Source organism: Atheta coriaria, unplaced genomic scaffold, assembly GCF_025399875.1.
Source record: "Atheta coriaria isolate IRGN ID8LTWV9N9 unplaced genomic scaffold, Caltech_Dcor_3.1 hic_scaffold_9_pilon, whole genome shotgun sequence".
Classification (NCBI taxonomy): Eukaryota; Metazoa; Arthropoda; class Insecta; order Coleoptera; family Staphylinidae; genus Dalotia; species Dalotia coriaria.
In genome coordinates, this window is record NW_027045451.1 from 2,680,246 (window position 1) to 2,691,869 (window position 11,624).

Sequence of the window (11,624 nt, forward strand, 5' to 3'; positions counted from 1 at the left end):
CATCGGCTATAAATCGACTTATGTCACAAGCACTAAAAAGCCTATTTTAACAATACCAATAAAATGGTTAATGACAGCCATTTTGAATGCGTTTGCAAACCATTCTCGCATCGTACGGAAAATTTAATTATTCGCATAAACTAAACCGGCAATAAACAATTTATTTTATTGCTTAATTAAGCTTGTTTGCAAAACAAAGCACAGGCAGCCGATCGGCAGGATTATTTACGTTCATTCATCACGCACTCTCCTCTCTCGCGGCATGAGGAGAGAACTTTTGTATTTGTTCTGTTCACCACTTCGCTCCACATATTTCTCTCATCAGGAGCCATGGACTGCCCGCGTACATTCAATCCGATCTATCGACTTTTCCTTCATTCCGTCTGTGCGCGAAAATAAAACGAATGAATTTATAAGTGGAAAAGTGTTCTCATAGTAAAACACTAAAAGCAAAGTTTTCTAACGTTTGCAGAAACTTAGAACACTTAAAACTAAGAAGTTGTTGCTTGGTTCTTGGTTGGAAGCAATGGAGAGGCTTTTGCGATGCCGGAGGCGACTGGGAAGAGGGACGATATCGTGAATCGCGATCGTAAATCGCTCAAACGAGTCCGGCGAGATATATCCGCGACGGCCCGGAGCAGGAGGGCAAGCGCTGACGTGCGGATCCCGCGGATTCCGGCGTTTCATGCATGAATGATCCGCGTGGCTTTTTTCGCCGCGTTGGCGACTTCTTCGAGAGCTTGCAACTCCTGCATCACATGCACAATCGCTTACGTGTACGTCTGTGCGTTGAATTTTAAATAATGCGGATGTTTTTTCAAGCATTTCGTATTCATAACTAACCAGTTATGAACAAGAATACATTTTGTATCAGGAAGTTTAAAATTTTGACGAAATTATTCAGAAATATGCAAATTCAACGGCGCCGTGGCTTAGTTGGTTAAAGCGCCTGTCTAGTAAACAGGAGATCGGGAGTTCGAATCTCCCCGGGGCCTAAGTGTTAGTTACCAATCATTTTTTGTTTATTTTTAAGGAATAATTTTGATTAAAAACTTAAAACACTGCGATGGCCGGGAATCGAACCCGGATCAACTGCTTGGAAGGCAACTATGCTGACCATTACACCACCATCGCACATTGCACTACGCAAATTTCAATTTTCTAGCGATAAATCTTATTTAAAAGCACTTTTAAGTTCAATAACATTAAATTCAATAACCATTATATTCATAATGATTTAACACCATCCCACATGTTCTATTTTATACTCATATAATCTTCATCCCTATTTTTTAAATGTTTTGCTTTGATATGTTCAATGAACTAAAATCAAGCACCCTAATTTACAACTGGAGTGGATAGGCTGTTCTATTCAATCGGATAGTTTCCTAGACAAACTCACCCCTTATGTTACAATTTTACAGTGCAGTTGAGCAGTTGCAATAAATAGATTTAAAGGGTGTGGTGAACGCTCACACTCCCGGGAGAATCAGCAATAAACAGATCAAGTGCTACTGTACACACGTTTGCACGCTCGTGCCAACATCAGCCCCTTTTCGTTGGACAAGTGTCCAACCCCAGTGAGTTGGATACAATTGATCCAATTTAAATATATTTTAGGGGTGGGGGTTCAAAGTATTTCAAAAATGCTTCCTTCTTTTCTTTTACAATAAAACAGAAAATATTAACATATCCTAATAAACTAATTATTAGTTTATTTTTAAGTTAAAAAATTAATTTTTAGTTTTTATACTTTAAATTTCGAAAATTTCTTTTTTTGTCATCGGGGAGGGTAAAATATTCACCCTACTGGCTCACAACTCACAACGACTTGATCAATTGCCAATTCGCACCCTTCTCACCCTACTTGCAACCGCAATGATTACGCAATGTGGTCCACAGTTGGTAGAATGGGTAATTGTTTCCGTATTTCATCCTACTATACAGCATATGATCATGATCAACTACTTGCCCAGAGAACTGCACAGATGCACTTTACTTGAATGCGCTTGAATGCGGTTCATTATCGACTGAAGGTATAATCCGTCTAACTAATCGAGGACACAAAGTGCAACCGCCAACGCGGACAGAGCGGACAGAATCAACAAACCGCCAACAACTGTTTAGTTTACAAATTCGAATGTGCAACCTTTGCACATTCAACCCCCGTATCACCGTGGTCAAACGGTAGATGAATGACAGAATGACATAGATTTGTAGATTAGGGGGCGTTCATGCTTGATTGTGCAGATTTAAGATGAATAGACAAGAATTTGTTTGTGTAGAGCAGAATTTATTCGAAACATATTGTTAGGATTAAAGTACTAAAATTAAACGGATTTTCGAAAATTTTGATCTAAATTTATAACGCAACGGCGCCGTGGCTTAGTTGGTTAAAGCGCCTGTCTAGTAAACAGGAGATCGGGAGTTCGAATCTCCCCGGGGCCTAGTGTATATAAGACACAAAAGTTTTTGTGTTAAAAATCGTCAATTAGAAGAATTTCCTGCAAAAATTCCGGATTTTGTCGCAGAGTGGGACAGAATAAACTGTATTATGTACTGCAACAGTTGAAAACATAGATTTCTGAGTAATAAGTTTCTTTTAAAAGCAAGCCAAAAGATCCTATGAAAGAGTGTCTTGCTCCTTCACGTAATGCACTATTTTCTACTCTAACTATGTAATGTACCATTTTGTGAAAATGAGCGAATTATATTTTAACAACCTGCTATATTAACAAAGTAGTTTTCAAAACTTTTAAACTATAGTAACCTAAATTTACTTACACTCCTTATCTTAATCATTTCAATGTCATTACTTATCACTTGTTTTGAACTTATCAACAAAACGCAAAATTTGTTATTAAATTAGTTATGTCACCGGCGCCGTGGCTTAGTTGGTTAAAGCGCCTGTCTAGTAAACAGGAGATCGGGAGTTCGAATCTCCCCGGGGCCTAACGTCCAGTAAAGAACGTTAATTTTTAAAGAAATCAATATTGAAAATACTTATACTCTTTAAATGCAAGAAAACCTAGCAAAATGTCATAAAAACCTAGTTTTGAATAGTTTGTAACAAATTGTTAGTGCTAAAAAGGAACGGCGCCACTGTTTCTTCCTTTTTTTCCCTGCCATCTTCAAAGGCAGTGCCCACCAGGCGGTTATACCATGTACGTACAATGTACATATCCTAAACGTCACCAAACGCAGTCGACGTTATTAATAACGCCCAAAAATGGTGGCCATAACTTTTTACGATCGCATTTCGTCGGGCAGCGACAAGCGACGAATGAAATCATGAATGAACTGCAACAACACTGTCCGGTACACAAACATCGCACAAACAGCGCACGATCTCAATCCAATAATGCGCCATCGTGAGACAATGGTGAATAACAAAATGACAAAAACCCCGGCCGGGAATGTCACCAATGTCGGGGACCATAACGTGCGTCCACGCTCGCCAATCATTACCGCGCGCAAGAACGCTGGAAAGTATTAAATCAGCCACAAGACAATAACAGAAAGAAAAAAATTAACACCTGCATTCAATTTTTATGTACATATGTACAAGCTATCAGATTGACTGCATTATGTCGTGTCCGTTATACCATCGGAGATTTAGTTACAGTGTATCTCTTTTGTCTTCGTATTGTTTTCCAAGAGGTCTACGTGCGAATCGCACGTAATTGCAATCATGCACGTACCGAATGCACGCGGGCATCGAGTTATGGACGGTGTAATATTCTCATTATTTAAATATTTATTGCCTATTTATGAGTAAACGATGCGCGCGCATACGTGTCTTATTCATCAATGTGTTATGGACATTGTATTGTTATATTCTGGTATTTGTAAGCAAAAAATTTGATTTTGAATTAAAAAAAAGCAAAAAAGCTCCGTTTTCCGTTTTTGTTGATTTTTGATCCTTTAGAAAACAATTTAACTTTTAAAAATTATTTTTTTGGCTTAAATCCATGCAGGATATCGGCGCCGTGGCTTAGTTGGTTAAAGCGCCTGTCTAGTAAACAGGAGATCGGGAGTTCGAATCTCCCCGGGGCCTACCGTCCTATAAAGGACCTACATTTTTGAATAAATCAGTGCTATATTGATGTTTTCTTGATCTAAGTAAAAATCTAGCAAAATTCCATAAAAATACAGTAAAAATAAGAGTTTCTAACCAATTGTTGGTGGTAAAAAGTTGTGGTAAGAGTTTTTGTTGCTGTTGTTCGTAAAAAGAATAGGAAGCTTTAAAATTTTGCAAGCGGTTGTTTCGGTGAAGGAAAATTATAGTTTAAAACGTTTTTACTAATAAAATATTAAAGGATATCGGCGCCGTGGCTTAGTTGGTTAAAGCGCCTGTCTAGTAAACAGGAGATCGGGAGTTCGAATCTCCCCGGGGCCTGAGAGTTGATAATAACTCAATATTTTTATTCAGGTTTTTAAAAATCCATTTATTTACTGGTTGAGCAAATATCCTTGATCCAATAACGCATTTTTTTCTTTATTACCTGCGCGTTTCGAAAGCAAGAACTTTTATTATAAGCTCTCATGGAAACATAAAATGCAATGAATGGGACTCGTCGATGGCGATCGTTTTCAATCTTTTATGTTTAACAATTCGCGACAATCCCTCATACAAAGGACCGTTAATTTTTATTCTTCAGCACAATTTTATACCAAATAATAATAACAAAACTTATTTTGCAACTGTCGAATAAAATTTCACAAGATTTTTCTTTATAATTAGTTGAAAGAATGCGAAAAATGTATTTTTAGTGAGTAATATCCAGTATGTGAGCTGGTATGACTAATTGCAAACCGCTTTTCCTATTATTCCTCATAAAAATCGCTTGCTCAGCAGGTCGGCGTGGAAAAAGCAACGCTTAGCATGAAATGACCTTCGGTCGCCTGCTGGACGACGCTTTGGCGACGATCGATTGCTATTAAATTGAATTGAATCGAAATCAATTCATCAGCCGACGGCGTTGCGGTGGCGCGACTACCAAGATTTATCAATTATATTTTATACGCAACGTGTGTGTTACGCAGGCCAGACGTTTCTTCGAAGATGGCCATCAATGGCATGCCTTCGCAAATCACAACCATTGCAGGCCATCACAACCAGCCCATTGGCCATCTAAGCAATCGACACAATAACGCACGGTATACCCACCGTCGTAGCATGGAAAAAAGAAGAAAAGAAAATCCAATCAGGAGTAGACGCAGAGTGAGGTAAAGTTCGATGGACAAATTTGCAATCAATCGACGTCAAGCCTGCCATTTGAATGACATGCCGATGCGAACGGGACGATTAGAAACGTTTGATGACGATTGTCAAACCACAATCGGCAATTTTATGTCAACTCATTTCCTGATGATAACAAGTGAACCGTATGTTTGCGTAAAACTTAGCCGATAATTGCATCAAAACGGCTTGAAAAATCACCATTCCTCATTGGCACTTATTGCTGCTCTCTTACAAAGAGCAATATTGCTGCTGACTGCATTTCTCGTTACGTTTCTAATGGAAAACGTCGCTCTCTCGTGTAACGCCAGCCAGAGTACGGGTGGCACGACACAGAATTCCGATTCGCAACGGAATTACACGCCAATTTAATCGGCCTTAAAACAAATCTCGAATCATATTCCTTCCTTTCTATTTGCGCGCAGCAAATCTACTTTGAAGTAAACGCAATTTTATTAGAGTCGACGATTTGACGAGGCGAGAGCGCCTAGACCACACCGACAATTGTGTCGAAAACAAAACCACCAAACACGAAACTTAACGGCCCGTAATTGAAACTACGCACTGAATATATTAAAACGATAAACATCGCGTGATTTACTACTGAATTCGATAAATGATGCTGTATTGATTACGGTTGACGAATCTCGCAAACCTTTTTTGGAGCGTAATAAATGCAATCAATGATTAAATTAATAGCTACATGTGTGAGTTGATATTGTTGTTTCTAAGCGTGACCAATTTGCTCATATAATGTTATTAATTTACAGCCTCACTTACATTTTTAATGTCTTTAGGGATCCGTGAATAATTTTACGAGTACAATATCAATTGTAACCGATTATCCATGCACCACAATCAAAATCAGGTATTTTCGCACGCTGATATAAACATATCAACAAGTGTGCCCTGTATTTTACTTTTTGCGCTCTCATTTCAATATAAATTAACAAATTACTTATTGTTTTGTTTACAAAACAAACAAAAATCAATAAAATTGAAATTCAAGTCAAAATATTAGTAAATAAATAGTTTGTTACTTGAATAATACCTACTTACTTAAGTATAAGTAGTTCTTGTGTTTTGTGTGCCACGTCAGAGATGCAAGCTTCGATAGAGCTTTCGATGCGCATGAGTTGAATGCGCAGCACAACCGAAAGAAGTCGGCGCGTCGAGCGCAACGCGTTTCATTATTAATCGAATATTGTATAAAAGATATCGATAAGGATCGATAAAGCGCATTTATTGCATTTATTGATGTCAGCGCGCATGCGGTGTCTTCGGACTCAGCACTCGGGTAAAAACGGCGGCAGCACGAAGCGGACGGTGGCGCCTCCATGCGCTGCCAGCGCCGCATACAAATCGACGATTCTTTTCAATCGCTGCTTTTTATCGCATTCTACTTCTGTGACACTGTCTGTTGACGAAAAATCATCAACTATTTAATATATCTAAGTAAATTTTTAATATTTTTAAGTAATATTTACTTATACTTTAAATTTTAGTTGTTTTTTGATGTTAGTGATGGTTTTTTAATTAAATATTATTTAATTTTTGATTTAATATGTTTTACAGTTATCGATCACGTCGTAGAATGAAAATGATTTTTCTTTCGATCGCCGATCCGTCTCGGGGTTTCGCTAATGGGTCGCTATGCGTGCGTGCGCACCGCGCTGAATCTTTTCTTCGTTTCGGTTTCTTTTCTCTTTGCGCGCAGCCGTGTGCAGCTTAACGCGTAAAAGCGACGAGCTTTCTTCCTGCTAATGGCCAATTGCTTATTGCCTCAACCGGCTCGTAACGGTTTTATTCGCCATGACGCGTAAACCGTGCTTTTCAGCAAACAAAAAAGCAACTTTATACATTTATAAACTTTACCATCTCATAAATAAAACATTTAATATTATCAATTGAATATTGCTTGATATTTAAGTTATGAAATTGAATTAAATCACAACCAAACAAATTGATACATTTACACGCATGAAATTCGAGTGGAAAAATGTGCTTTTCACACACAACGTCATTAACTGGCGGTTAATTTATTTCATGCTCAATGCGTCACGCTGAAACGATATTTCACGTGTATTGCAAAGAGAAAACTTTGTGAAATATTTCATCTATCGCTGACTTATGGCAAACGAAATTAAAATTAATTATTTGCTACAAACGGCGACAGGCAACGGAAAAACAAAGCCAAATATTGTGCAACAACGTTTCGGTTGAGGTTTTAATTAAACTGACAACTTGAGCAAACACAAATCGTGAAAATGTGAAATGTTAATCAATTTGAACAAACAACTTCATTCAAATACCTTCTTAAGTTTAGTTTTAAAGTAGTATTCGTAAAATAATAAATTTCTCACATTTCTAACAAATATTTATCCTGTAACTCAGCGTCATTCATTCATGAATTGTTGCACAATTGTTGAAATTAAGCATATTTTCATGTGTTACCTAGTTATGTCTATATTTAACTTGAATCATCACTCGTCGGCATCTCCGCATCTCATCTTTAGCGGCAATTTTGCGATTCAATGAATCATCCGCAATCCGCCAGCGCCGCAGCGCACTTGTTGCGACTCGTTACATCTAGTCGTGTGGCGGTACATTGTTGTTGTTCGCAGGATGTCTCACAGCAGCATCGTCTTCGGCTCTGCCCGTTTGTGGAGACGGCGCGCGGCATTAAATTAGCCGTTACAATAAATAATTGACAAATTGTTTTATCTCCAATATGTATCGCCGGTCACGATGTTAGAGTTTATGCGTTGCGCTTAGCACGTTAAACATTTTGTAATATTACATAAAAATCGGCAGATTTTGCAAAAATTTTTAATTTTTTTTTTATTTTAAAACATGTGAAAAACCACTACAAACACGTATGTTGTGGATTTCAAAGGTGGGAAAGTAATAATCTGAGTTAAACGATAATCTAAGCTTTGAAGTTAGGTTTTAGCTGAGGCTTTACGAAAGCTGCTCAGATATTGCCCGGTAATAATATAAGTCCAACACGCACGCATGCCATTCATTTGTTAGCCGCGGAGGAACGCAGGGCCCATTACGTCCACTGGACCAATTGGAAAACCTATTAATAACCCACAATTCATATTAGCGGTACATACCGGCACGACTTTCCTAAGCATTCTCGCATTTGTTCAAAATTACATCACAAAATACCAAAAAATAAATAAATAAAAACACAAAAAATTCGCAAAAATTTTTCTACAATAATTTTGTGACATTATGCGATAATCGTACGATTGATTAGTGGAATTAATTATGTTGTTTGATGCGTGTGAAAAAAATTATATGACATAATGAGCTTTTGTTTGCACCTGCATTTGTATACAATGCAGCGTTGAACACGGTATATCTGCGACAACAATGAAAGTGAGTTTGATTGTTATAACAACAGGTGCTTCTTAGAATTCAAGCCACCGCACACCATAAAACAAAAAACAATCTATTAGAAGCAACTATTTTATATGATAATGTCTTTTTATGTACAAAGAATTTAATTTGATATTTGCTCAATGCGGAAAAGAAAATAAAACCGCGGCAACGATTAGAAATATGTACCTACTCTAACGAGTCGTGATAACGCAAGAGACGGCCAGATGCGTGCGCATGCATGAAATAGCGTCGTCAGCAGAAGAGAGTCATTAAAGCGTCGGTCAGATATTAATCAGATAATATCCGATTGAGGATTGAGGAATTAATCGCGCTGTATTGCCTCATCGCGCGCCACATTTCGTCGCCTCACACACGCCACAAAGGCGGAAAGATTTACATAAAAGTCCAGTTACGGCTAACACTTCATCTAATCGGCTAACATTTATATTATTTCACTGGGAAGAAACAAAACGACATTTGTTATCATCTACTATTGCTATAGTCAAGCCAGTTGCAGCATGTAAGCATTGATTTTGTTAGTTTTAGTGCCTTTTAAATTTATTTATCTTAGAATGACTTGTCTATAGATGTAGAGAGTGTTAACGCGATGGTTTTTGTTTCGTGCGTGGTTTAGAAAAGATTACTTTAATCAATGCGTGATGATGATATAATTAAGACGACCGCGAAAGGTCTTAGGTGATGTAAAAATGCATTACTATGAATAGCTCACAATTAATCGCGATTAATGGTGATATAAAGAAAGGAAACGTGTGAAGAAATACACAGAATTAAAGTTTGGGATCATGAATCGTCTTCAATTAAGTTAATCTGCTATTATTTAGCAGCATAAATGCAATAAAACACTAAATTATTTAATTTATTGTTATTTTCTTCTAAATTCTTGATTTTTTGGCTTCTAATCAAAAAATTCTTTTTGATATTTAATTTAATTATCCCCCTAAACACTAAATATGTTAATATAGAATAAATTTCCAATTTTCCAAAGAAAAAATGATTTTGTTGCAATTTTCATCAAAATTCTTGATTTTTTAGCATGAAATAAAAATTCTTCTTAGTATTTATTAAATTTAACCGTCTATACACTAAATATATTGAAATAGAATAAATTTCCTTAGTTTTACTTAAAAGTAAAAGCAAACCAATAATTTACCCACACATAACGTTACGTATTTATACATTCCACTCAAGCACTACTTCTCCGCTGTCAGCGTATGCAATATCAAGGAACTCAAACCGAAAACATGTCATTTGAAAAGGTAGCAAAAGGTAGAGCAAAGGTAGCATTTCTCTTGTGTTGCGCTCATGTTCGCCTCGTGCAAAACTTTTGGGCGATCGCGCCGCCGCCACGCCGCAGGAATAAATTACGTCCGAACGCGACGACAGCAATATCTAACTATTCGTGAGTTATACGTGCGCGCTGCCTCATCTGACAACTATCTCTCTTCGCGATATGGGCGGCCAGGCGGCGGAACAGTTTGAGAAAACTTCGACGCGGCACGAAACTGCAACTACGCTGGGAAAGTTATAGAGCGCGTTGGTTTATCGATGAGGTTTTTCCTGCAAATTGATCGGTGCCGGCGAAATTTTAGTCGGATTTTCAACGCAAGGGCGCAGCGCTGCTAGTTGTGTATGCGTGGAGTGTTTTGGCGACTAATTGGAACAAATTTTGAAATTGTAATTGAATTTGTTTCTATGGATGGCATTTATGTAGAAAGTTTCATTAATTTGACAATATTGCTTGTAAATTTATAATTTATTACTTTACTACTACTTTAGTTTAATTTATAGGAAGATAAAATGCCAATAATTTACTTGAACGCCATCTAAGTTTAAATTTTACAACTAAAAGTATTAAAAACCTACTTTTCAACTTTAATCCCAAATTTTGCACCCTTTAAGCTTTATTTTCGCCACAAAAATTATCCTATATCTTATTTTAATACATAAACTATAAAATTATAAAGTTTCATCAAAATCTGATCAGTAATTTATGCGTGAAAGAGTAACAAACACACAAATTCAGTTTGGCAACATTGTGAATTTAATAAAAAAATCTCCAAAAAAATCTCCCAGTGAAAGAAGCCATTAAAATAATTATGACCGACATTAATAAAGGCAAGTATGATGAATGACGCTTATCGATCTGTGCGTATCAACAAGATATCAATCAAACAGCGTTAACATTAACGGTAGAACTTTTATAACATTAAGTTCGTTTTTTCGCCTCTTCATAGACTGCCTTCATGCGTAGCTTACACGCTTTCGTATCGTTTAATTTGTTCGTACATTTAGAGTAGACATTAAACGATTACGATTCTTTCATGATTTGTTTTTCACCATCGTAAAAAGAGCGTATATTTATCATGGATCACGACGATGCGCCTCATGATGCGAGCCGTTAAGTTTTTATTTTTACTACACACTTTCGGCTAATAGCTTAAACACACATAGATAAATAGCACTCTTTTTTTCTTCGTGCGCGCCTGCTTTATACGCAAGCGAGTAGTTTATTACCGGCTCCTTGCGTCGACTTCCTTGCACGAGTCCATCATATTTTATTTTTATTTTGTTTAGCAACAAGATCAACGAGCAAATCAAATAAACGCGCTGAGCAAATAAACGTGAACTTTATAATCTTTAAATGATCGCGCAATTCACTTGTGTGCGATGAGTGCGCGCGAATGAATCGCGTAAAAAGTTTATTGCACGTTATTATATGTACGGTGGGCGAACGGACGCGCGATGCTAGCGAGCGCTCATTAATTAACGATCGAATCTTATTGGCTAATAACTTCGTACAAACCAACCACGATGCGCGATGGGCATTGCGATGTGTTGAGGCACTGAAAACGTTTAATGTCGTTCAATTGGCTGAGGGTATACGCTCTACGCACTTAAGTAGCTTTTTACTCTTTTAATATACAGGATGTCAGTAAATTTCAAACATATAATCAAATTAATATAAAATTAA

The 11,624-nt window shown here is 37.1% G+C and overlaps 6 non-coding genes across 6 annotated transcripts; 5 read left to right on the top strand and 1 right to left on the bottom strand.

Annotated features, from left to right (window-relative positions):
* Nucleotides 1–921: 921 nt before the first annotated feature.
* TRNAT-AGU (transfer RNA threonine (anticodon AGU)) lies at nt 922–995 on the top strand. The gene has a single exon. It is a non-coding gene; the product is annotated as a tRNA-Thr (tRNA).
* Nucleotides 996–1,062: 67 nt separating this feature from the next.
* Nucleotides 1,063–1,134, bottom strand: TRNAG-UCC (transfer RNA glycine (anticodon UCC)). The gene has a single exon. It is a non-coding gene; the product is annotated as a tRNA-Gly (tRNA).
* Nucleotides 1,135–2,374: 1,240 nt separating this feature from the next.
* On the top strand, nt 2,375–2,448 carry TRNAT-AGU (transfer RNA threonine (anticodon AGU)). The gene has a single exon. It is a non-coding gene; the product is annotated as a tRNA-Thr (tRNA).
* Nucleotides 2,449–2,879: 431 nt separating this feature from the next.
* On the top strand, nt 2,880–2,953 carry TRNAT-AGU (transfer RNA threonine (anticodon AGU)). Its single transcript has one exon. It is a non-coding gene; the product is annotated as a tRNA-Thr (tRNA).
* A 1,030-nt stretch (nt 2,954–3,983) lies between these two features.
* On the top strand, nt 3,984–4,057 carry TRNAT-AGU (transfer RNA threonine (anticodon AGU)). The gene has a single exon. It is a non-coding gene; the product is annotated as a tRNA-Thr (tRNA).
* A 268-nt stretch (nt 4,058–4,325) lies between these two features.
* Nucleotides 4,326–4,399, top strand: TRNAT-AGU (transfer RNA threonine (anticodon AGU)). Its single transcript has one exon. It is a non-coding gene; the product is annotated as a tRNA-Thr (tRNA).
* The last annotated feature ends 7,225 nt before the right edge of the window (nt 4,400–11,624 follow it).